Source organism: Oncorhynchus mykiss, chromosome 5, assembly GCF_013265735.2.
Source record: "Oncorhynchus mykiss isolate Arlee chromosome 5, USDA_OmykA_1.1, whole genome shotgun sequence".
Classification (NCBI taxonomy): domain Eukaryota; kingdom Metazoa; phylum Chordata; class Actinopteri; order Salmoniformes; family Salmonidae; genus Oncorhynchus; species Oncorhynchus mykiss.
In genome coordinates this window covers 79944980-79954981 of record NC_048569.1, presented here as the reverse complement: position 1 = coordinate 79954981, position 10002 = coordinate 79944980, and positions in this window count along the sequence as shown.

Below are 10002 nucleotides of genomic sequence, written 5' to 3'. Positions count from 1 at the left end.
TTGCAAGACTTGAAAATGGCTGTCTCACAATAATCAACAACCAACTTGATAAAGCTTGAAGAATCTTTTCAAGAGTGATGTGTAAATATTGTACAATCCAGGTATGTAAAGCTCTTAGAGACTTACCCAGAAAGATTCACAAATGTAATCACTGCCAAAGTTAATTATAACATGTATTGACTCAGGGGTGTGAATACTTATGTAAATTAGATATTTTTGTATTTCATTTTCAATACGTTTTCACCTTGTGATTATGTGGTATTGTGTGTACATCGGTGAGAAAAAACGCTAAAAGAAACACAAAACTGCAGCTAATTTGCTGTTCTTCCGTCTGCAGAGGTTGGCTATCGAGCAAGCAAGGGATAATGCTGGCAACAGAACATAAAGAACGAATGACTGGGTCACGTCTATAAATAAAGAACAAAAATCATTAACAACTGGGTCGCGTCCCTGGCTATAGAACAAAGTGGAAAGATGAGAAAGTATGAATTCACTGAACATATTACTTGAAAACATGTCATTTTTACCGGTATAGGTGTGCTTTAGTAATGTACATTACCTTGGAAAAATGAACTCTGCGAAGGGACTTGGGTTCGCCTCATCCCACTGAGTCATCCATTATTTCCAAAGTAATGTGCAGAACGTCGGCGATTATCCATTAAGTATCGTATGTAGTTTCTTGCAATAGCACTCTGTGACTTTAAAAAATATTTTTCACAAAACCTTGATTCCTAAAAGATGTGTCTGGAAATGTGTCTAAAATCCTAAATGAATCAGGAATAAGCAGGGTCAGCTATACCATAAGGACTATTATTCATGTCCTCATTATATGTTATGCAACAAGACCACTCATGGCCTGTAATGTTTTCTACTTTTGATAGATTTAAACAAACAATATTGGAATCACCGTGGTCACAATCATAAACTGTCAACTCCATCTGCCTGATAGATTAAAATATAATATTAATTTTGGTTCAAATATGTTTTTTTTTGTTGTCATTAAGCAACTGAGGAAAAACTAAATTGCTACTGTTTTACAACTTAAATGAAAAATAAAAATATTTTTTTTGTCAACTCGTAAAACAATCTCCTACATATTTTTTGTCTAACGTCAACTCCGTCGGAGTGTTAGAAGATCTGATAGAATGGTTCTGTTTTTACTGGGGATGTTCAAGTGAATGATTTTCCATATTTTACAAATGTTTGTATTTAACTTGTATTTTTAGAAGCCAAACTATGGCTGTTAGCTAAGCCCCTTAAGATATATATTTTTTAATCAATATTCTGAAAACATAGTGTAATCACATTTCTGCAAAATACACTACCAGTCAAAAGGTTGGACACACCTACTCATTCAAGAGTTTTTCTTTATTTTGACCATTTTCTACATTGTAGAATAATAGTGAAGACTTCGAAACTATGAAATAACACATGGAATCATGTAGTAACCAAAAAAGTGTTAAACAAATCAAAATATTTTTTAGATTTTAGATTCTTCAAAGTAGTCACCCTTTGCCTTGATGACAGCTTTGCACACTGGCATTCTCTCAACCAACTTCATGATGAATGTCACGTGTGCTCCCTCTCTGGCCTCTAGGTCACCAGGCTGCTCATTATGGCGCACACCTGTCACCATCGTTACGTGCACCTATGTGTCTTTCCCCAGGTGTTATTGTTTCTGTTTCATGTCTGTGCGTTGTTCGTGTTTCTTGTTTTGCGTTTATTTATGAAAACACTCACTCCCTGAACTTGGTTCCCGACGCTCAGCGCACATCGTTACAGAATAACGCCTCACCTAAGGGAAGCATCAGGGAGTGTTTTTTTTCCACAGCTGGAATGATGTCGGGCCCGGGAGCAGCTACAGGCTTTCATGCCTCAGCCAGATCGCCAGGCTCCCCTGCCTCAGCCAGCTCCCCTGCCTCAGCCAGCTCCCCTGCCTTAGCCAGCTTGTTGGGCTTTCATGCCTTCATCGGATCACCAGGCTCCCCTGCGGCCACCGGCTCGTCAGGCTTTCGTGCCTCAGCCGGATCTCCAGGCTCCCCTGCCTCAGCCGGTATGTCAGGTTCCCGTGTTCCAGCCGGCCACGCCGGGGATAGGGTACCATCAGGTATTGTTGGGTAGTCCTTTGCATTGGGTGATGTAAGTTTCCTTTATCCACCAGTCTTCCAGATAGATGACACAGGAACCTTGGTATAAAACGGTTTGGTAATAAAATGCAATTGCAGACAGAGATTCACATACAGAGTGGACAACCTACCGTCAATCATACCTTAACATTGTTGCATTGGATTAGATACAAAGTATCTCAAATGAGAAAAACATGGTGGTTTGAAAGTCGCACTGAAAGTCCTGCCTCTCCCATCTCCTCATTGGTTTATAGAAGCAGGTACCCACGTGCCATCTCCTCATTGGTTATACCCACGTGGGTGACTGAAAGACGAACTGTTTTGCCGGTAGTCTTGGTAATACAATGAAAGTTTTGATGTGATCACCATATAAGTTAAACGATGAAAAAGCCTGGAAGGAGGAGAGATGACTAGAAACGATTCTGTTGGCCGTTTATTGTGTGGATTAATTGTCGGAGTAGAGGTCCTTGTGCATTTCAGGTAAAATAACAACTCAATGTTTATATCCCAGGACAAATTAGCTAGCAAGAGCAAGCTAGCTAAATCAGACAAATTAACGTTAGCTAGCAAGTGCAAGCTAACTAGCTAAATTGCCATACATGTTTAATGATTTTCGACCCAAATTAATGCCATTGGTTCAGAGTTTGTTTTGATAATTTAACCTGCGTGTCGTGATCTCGTTTGGTGTGGGGGGGCAAAATACATTTATGCACGATAAAGCACGATGGCGAATGCGCGCAGCTGGTTTGGGTTCCAGAACTAAAGCAGTATATCTCCATTTACCCAGTACTTTTCCATCATTGTGCATTGCAAGCATACAAAGGTTTTATATATATAAATTATCAGTTTGTCTCTGTGAATGGTTTGTCCTCTGACAAATCAACTGTAAATTTCGGTGTTCCTCAAGGTTCCGTTTTAGGACCACTATTGTTTTCACTATATATTTTACCTCTTGGGGATGTCATTCGAAAACATAATGTTAACTTTCACTGCTATGCGGATGACACACAGCTGTACATTTCAATGAAATATGGTGAAGCCCCAAAATTGCCCTCGCTAGAAGCATGTGTTTCAGACATAAGGAAGTGGATGGCTGCAAACTTTCTACTTTTAAACTCGGACAAAACAGAGATGCTTGTTCTAGGTCCCAAGAAACAAAGAGATCTTCTGTTGAATCTGACAATTAATCTTAATGGTTGTACAGTCGTCTCAAATAAAACTGTGAAGGACCTCGGCATTACTCTGGACCCTGATCTCTCTTTTGAAGAACATATCAAGACCATTTCAAGGACAGCTTTTTTCCATCTACATAACATTGCAAAAATCAGAAACTTTCTGTCCAAAAATGATGCAGAAAAATTAATCCATGCTTTTGTCACTTCTAGGTTAGACTACTGCAATGCTCTACTTTCCGGCTACCCGGACAAAGCACTAAATAAACTTCAGTTAGTGCTAAATACGGCTGCTAGAATCCTGACTAGAACCCAAAAATTTGATCATATTACTCCAGTGCTAGCCTCCCTACACTGGCTTCCTGTCAAAGCAAGGGCTGATGTCAAGGTTTTCCTGCTAACCTACAAAGCATTACATGGGCTTGCTCCTACCTATCTCTCTGATTTGGTCCTGCCGTACATACCTACACGTACGCTACGGTCACAAGACGTAGGCCTCCTAATTGTCCCTAGAATTTCTAAGCAAACAGCTGGAGGCAGGGCTTTCTCCTATAGAGCTCCATTGTTATGGAACGGTCTGCCTACCCATGTCAGAGACGCAAACTCGGTCTCAACCTTTAAGTCTTTACTGAAGACTCCTCTCTTTAGTGGGTCATATGATTGAGTGTAGTCTGGCCCAGGAGTGGGAAGGTGAACGGAAAGGCTCTGGAGCAACGAACCGCCCTTACTGTCTCTGCCTGGCCAGTTCCCCTCTTTCCACTGGGATTCTCTGCCTCTAACCCTATTACAGGGGCTGAGTCACTGGCTTACTGGGGCTCTCTCATACCGTCCCTGGGAGGGGTGCGTCACCTGAGTGGGTTGAGTCACTGATGTGATCATCCTGTCTGGGTTGGCGCCCCCCCTTGGGTTGTGCCGTGGCGGAGATCTTTGTGGGCTATACTCAGCCTTGTCTCAGGATGGTAAGTTGGTGGTTGAAGATATCCCTCTAGTGGTGTGGGGACTGTGCTTTGGCAAAGTGGGTGGGGTTATATCCTTCCTGTTTGGCCCTGTCCTGGGGTGTCCTCGGATGGGGCCACAGTGTCTCCTGACCCCTCCTGTCTCAGCCTCCAGTATTTATGCTGCAGTAGTTTATGTGTCGGGGGGCTAGGGTCAGTTTGTTATATCTGGAGTACTTATCCTGTCCTATTCAGTGTCCTGTGTGAATTTAAGTGTGCTCTCTCTAATTCTCTCTTTCTCTCTTTCTTTCTCTCTCTCGGAGGACCTGAGCCCTAGGACCATGCCTCAGGACTACCTGACATGATGACTCCTTGCTGTCCCCAGTCCACCTGGCCGTGCTGCTGCTCCAGTTTCAACTGTTATGCCTTACTATTATTGGACCATGCTGGTCATTTATGAACATTTGAACATCTTGGCCATGTTCTGTTATAATCTCCACCCGGCACAGCCAGAAGAGGACTGGCCACCCCACATAGCCTGGTTCCTCTCTAGGTTTCTTCCTAGGTTTTGGCCTTTCTAGGGAGTTTTTCCTAGCCACCGTGCTTCTACACCTGCATTGCTTGCTGTTTGGGATTTTAGGCTGGGTTTCTGTACAGGACTTTGAGATATCAAATACAAAGGGCTATATAAATAAATTTGATTTGATTTGATAGTCCCACTAAGCGCAAACCAGATGGGATGATGTATCGCTGCAAAATGCTGTGGTAGCCATGCTGGTTCAGTGTGCCTTGAATTCTAAATAAATCACAGACAGTGTCACCAGCAGAGCACCATCACACCTCCTCAATGGTGGGAACCACACATGCGGAGATCATCCGTTCACCTACTCTGCGTCACAAAGACACTGCAGTTGGAACCAAGAATCTCAAATCTGAAAGGACAGATTTCCACCTGTCTAATGTTCATTGCTCGTGTTTCTTGGCCCAAGCAAGTCTCTTCTTATTATTGGTGTCCTTTAGTAGTGGTTTCTTTGTAGCAATTCGACCATGAAGGCCTGATTCATGCAATCTCTTCTGAACAGTTGATGTTGAGATGTACTTGTTACTTCCTGAGGCTGACTCTAATGAACTTATCCTCTGCAGCAGAGGTAAGAGGTAACAGCAGAGGTAACTCTGGGCGGTTGATGGTTTTTGCAACTGCACTTGAATAATATGGACTTGGTATTTTACCAAGTCGGGCTATCTTCTGTATACCACCCCTACCATGTCACAACACAACTGATTGGTCAAACAGATTAAGAAGGAAAGAAATTACACAAATGAACTTTTAACAAGGTACACCTGTTAATTGAAATGCATTCCAGGTGACTACCGCATGAAGCTGGTTGAGAGAATGCCAAGAGTGTGTAAAGCTGTCATCAAGGCAAAGGGTGGCTGCTTTGAATAATCTCAAATGTAAAATATGTTTTGATTTGGTTACTACATGATTCAATATGTGTTATTTCATAGTTTTGATGTCCTCACTATTTTGCAATGTAGAAAATAGTAAAATTAAAGAACCCTTAAATGTGTACGTGTGTACAACCTTTGGACCGGTAATGTATGCTGAAACTCATATGTATTGTTTATTTTTGTTGTATTATTGTCTGTGCCCTATGGGTCCTGGTCAAAAGTTGTGCACTATATAGGTAATGCTGTCTCTCCACCAGTGTCACACTTCCTAGCCTGCTTCTCTTGCTTGACCCTCAACGCACATGTACTGCTACCACTCTGTGCAGGAGTTGGACCAAGACTTACTGCACTCAAAGAAACTGGACTACTTAGAGAGATGGGACTTAGAGTTGTTGGATTTCCCACCATAAAAAGGCCACTGAAAACCTCTCCCTCCACGAGACCTCTGTGTACTCCAGACCTCACCTGCTCTGACACCATCATCCCTAACCTCACCTGCTGTGACATCACCTGTTCTCACCCCACATGTCCACATTTCACCTGTTCACTTGACAGCATGATTTTCTGATGCCCTGAGAGTGTCCCCCAATGGAAACATGGAAATGGTTCAGCCCAGCTCCACCCCCTACCAGCACCCGTTGGCTTAGTTCCCCACCTCCACCCCCCCATGAGGACCATGTTCCTCCTCTGCTGGTCACCAGTATCTGCACCCCACCGTTGTTCTTCTCTACAAGGACCATCCTTTCCCCTCTTCCCAAGATTGTGTGGGGGAAGATGAACGTGCCATTGTGTAACCCATTGTGTAGTCCTACCCCATGTGTGTTGTGCTCTGAGTGTCCCGTGAGCATGCCACCACTAGGGGTCCCGTTGACCATTATCATGCCCAGGGAACCTGTTGCTCCGCTACATAGTGCATCTGCTGCACCACGGGCTGCATCATAGGCTGCATGGTGGTGTAGTACATAGGCTGTTGCTGCAGTAGGAAGGTCTGGTTAGGGGGAGAATGATTGACATTAGAGACAGGTCTGGTTAGTGTGGATTGGGTGATGTTGACAGAGCTGGAAGATGATTGGTTGATGTAGACATTACTGACATGTGATTGTGTGAGGTTGACATTACTAGTGGTGACATCTTTTGATGTTGATGTTAGGACGTGGTGGTGATGCTGGTTACTCGATGATGGGATCCACTTTGGGCTTGGGAGGAGAAGAGATCTCTGCCAGGGTCTTGAACGTTGGCCCCTGGTCGTTGAGAAACTGGAGGTCATTGTCAGATTCCAGAAGGCTGCAGCACCGAGCCCACAGGAGAGCTATATTTCACTGTAATGTATATAATCTCCTCTCCTGTATAGATATTGTCATGTCAAGTTGCCTCCGTGTCTCAGGTACATCTTTAAAGTTACAGGTAAAGTGTAGGCCCCCACACTCTAAATGTGAAGAGAGAGGCCTTCATAGTCATACCACTGATGGGCTCGACCTTCCACTCTCTCTGCGTCTCCTCTTCCACTAGCATGAACTCATAGGGAGCTGCGTTAGGATCATCATCTGTGTCCTCTGCGGTGATGTTGACCATCTCAGCGTCGGTACACAGGTACTCTAGTGTGCTCGTCAGCTCAGGGCAGTTATCATTAGCATCTCCCACCTGCAGGGCGATTGTCCCTGTAGCAGTCCTAGAGGGAATGTCTGGGAACAGACAATCAGCACAATGTACTGTAATAATTAGGGCTAGGGTAAGAGTTTATTTAGGGTTAGGTAAGGGTTTAATCAGATTGAGCATTAACCAACATTAATAGTAAGGTGCTTCTACAGCTGCATTGCTTGCTGTTTAGGGTTTTAGGCTGGGTTTCTGTACAGCACTTTGAGATATCAGATGATGTAAGAAGGGCTATATAAATACATTTGATTTGATTTTATCTAAGGGCCTGGGGCTAGGTTTATACTAAGCTAACATATGGAATTGTTTTATAATGGTCACACCAAGGACCATTTTTATTTTGAATTTTAGAACCCCTGTAGGTATACATTAAAAAAAGCATTTTTGAAGTGTCTGTCCTATATTTGAGAGAGATTGTATTTTTCTCGTGGAATTATCCGTATACTTTTGCCCCATTCACTTACGTACATTTTTCGGCCCGGTACGGGGTTACCTTCAGACACAGTGACACTTGTTTTAGAGAAAAATGGAGAACACCATTGTGTTCGCGAAAGTCTCATCTTTCCATATTAGTTATAAGTCAAAACCATTTTCGGGATGTCTCCTAGTCTGACAAACAGTGCTGTAGCTCTGCCACCTTCCACCGTAGGTGCGGAAGGCCGACATCGGCGGATGTGGTGTATTGAGACGGCCCCCATGCAAAAGATATCTCTAGCTTAAACAGGCATATTTTGATGGGGATATTTTATTATGCGGTGCGCGGACATCGCCTTTATATATTTTTTTAACTAGTATTGGCCAATATCCGCATAGCACATGCTTCGGCGGTGTTGGAGGTGTAATTGTGGTATGAGCTGTTATCATATTCAGTTTTTTCATTGATTTGGAGGAATGTCTAGAGTAAACGACTCTCACTTGACTTTTTCTGCCGGCTCTGAAGTGTCTCTGTCGAAGGCAGGATATGTAGCGATGACGTCTGATTAGGGGCTTCCGTCCTCTGGGCTCTCTGACACAGGTATTTCCTTCACCTTGGGCATAAAGACAGGCCCTTCTGGCATATTTTTTTACAGCAATCTTCAATGGGTAAATTTTACCACGTTTTGGCCTTCGTTTTGGTTTATACTTTGGACCAGCCCCAGCCTTTGCTCCTACCCAAGCCACAAGGTCAATATCAGCATCAGCTCCTGCCCCATCTCCACCACCACCTCCTCCTCATCCACCTCTTCCACAACCTGCTCCACCTCTATCCTGTCCCCATCTCCCTCCCCCTCTCCCCCGACTACAGGTGCTTTGTTATACACCACCAATTGCAGCTTGATGTCAGGATTCTCCTCAAAGTACACAAGCTGCAAGAGAGAGCGATGGATGACTGGTTAGTTATGACAAGCCTGACATTATTGTACAGTAATCCTTAACCTCTTGACGCTGGGGGGCACTGTTTTTATTTTTGGAAAAATAACGTCCCCAAAATAAACAGCCTATTTCTCAGGACCAGATGCTAGAATATAAATGGAATTGTCAGCTTAGGATAGAAAACACTCTAAAGTTTCCAAAACTGTAAAAAGATTGTCTGTGAGTATAACAGAACTGATATTGCAGGCGAAAGCCTGAGAAAAATCCAATCAGGAAGTGACTCTTATTTTGAAACCCCTGTCTTTCTATGCATCCCTATTACCCATTGAAAGGGATATCAACCAGATTCATATTTCTACGGCTTCCCTAAGGCATCTAAAGCCTTTAGACATAGTTTCAGGAATTTATTTTGAAGAATGAGCGTAAATGTCCACATTGCGTAAGCGGTCAGTTGTTGGCTCTCAGTGTGATTCTTGCGCAAAACAGAGAGGTAGCCATTTTTCCTCCCGGTCCTAGTGAAAAGCCAACTGTCCCGGTTGATATATTATCGAATAGATATTTGAAAAACACCTTGAGGATTGATTATAAAAAATGATTGCCATGTTTCTGTCGATATTATGGATATAATTTGGAAGTTTTGTCTGCGTTGTCGTGACCACTATTTTCGGTGGATTCCTGGGCATAACGTATCAAACTAACGGAGGTATTTGGATATAAAAAATATCTTTATGGAACAAAAGGAACATTTGCTGTCTAACTGGGAGTCTTGTGAGTGAAAACATCCGAAGATCATCAAAGGTAAACGAAAAAGGCAAAGGTAAATTTGATTTCTTTTATGATTTTCGTGACCAAGTTACCTGCCGCTAGGTGTACATAATGTTTTGTTAGTATATCGATGAACTTACACAAACGCTTGTATTGTTTTCGCTGTAAATTTCTAAATCTGAGACGATAGGGTGATTAACAAAAGGCTAAGCTGTGCTTCGCTATATTTCACTTGTGATTTCAAGAATATTAATATTTTCTAGTAAGATTATTTGACCATTGCGCTAAGTAACACAATACAAAAATCTCTATCAATCCACCACATCCGCCTATGCCGGTCTTCCGCATCTGCTGTGGAAGGTGGGCGAGATACAGCGGTGTTGTCAGACTACAGTATAAGACATCCCGAAAATCGGTCTTCTCGCAAAGATGTCTGTAGCGTCCGAATGGTCAAAAATATGGGGTTAAATATGTGTAAAAATAAATATTTCCTGAGCTTTCTCATATCTCCTAGATATAGGACAGACACTTCAAAACCATTTTTTA